The sequence below is a fragment of the Mytilus galloprovincialis genome, chromosome 4 (assembly GCF_965363235.1).
Source record: "Mytilus galloprovincialis chromosome 4, xbMytGall1.hap1.1, whole genome shotgun sequence".
NCBI lineage: Eukaryota > Metazoa > Mollusca > Bivalvia > Mytilida > Mytilidae > Mytilus > Mytilus galloprovincialis.
The window spans coordinates 96,000,629-96,000,999 of record NC_134841.1 but is presented as its reverse complement, the minus strand read 5'-3'; positions in this window follow the sequence as shown (position 1 = coordinate 96,000,999).

Here is a 371-nt window from a genome sequence, read left to right as displayed (position 1 = left end):
TTTGAGATAACATCATTGGATGAGAAGGCATTGTGAACGGTAAACTGATGATAACAAGGAAGCTACATTTGTTGTTTTGTTTTGTTTTGGGAAAAGAAATTAAGAAAATTATGTTGTTTTAAAAAATTATAAACACAAGTTTGTTTTTTGCCACTTGTTTTTGTGAAGTTTGACGATTTTTGTCCCAGATTTTTGTGTTAGTTTTGTAGATCATTGGAGTTTAACGTTGCAAGCTAATTTTTAAGTATTTTTATTATAGAATGAAATTCAAAACAGTGTGGCTGTGGCCATTGATTGACACATTTGTAACGTTTGTAGCCTATATATATTAACTAAGAGACAAGCCATGTGTACTGATTAACATACTTTAA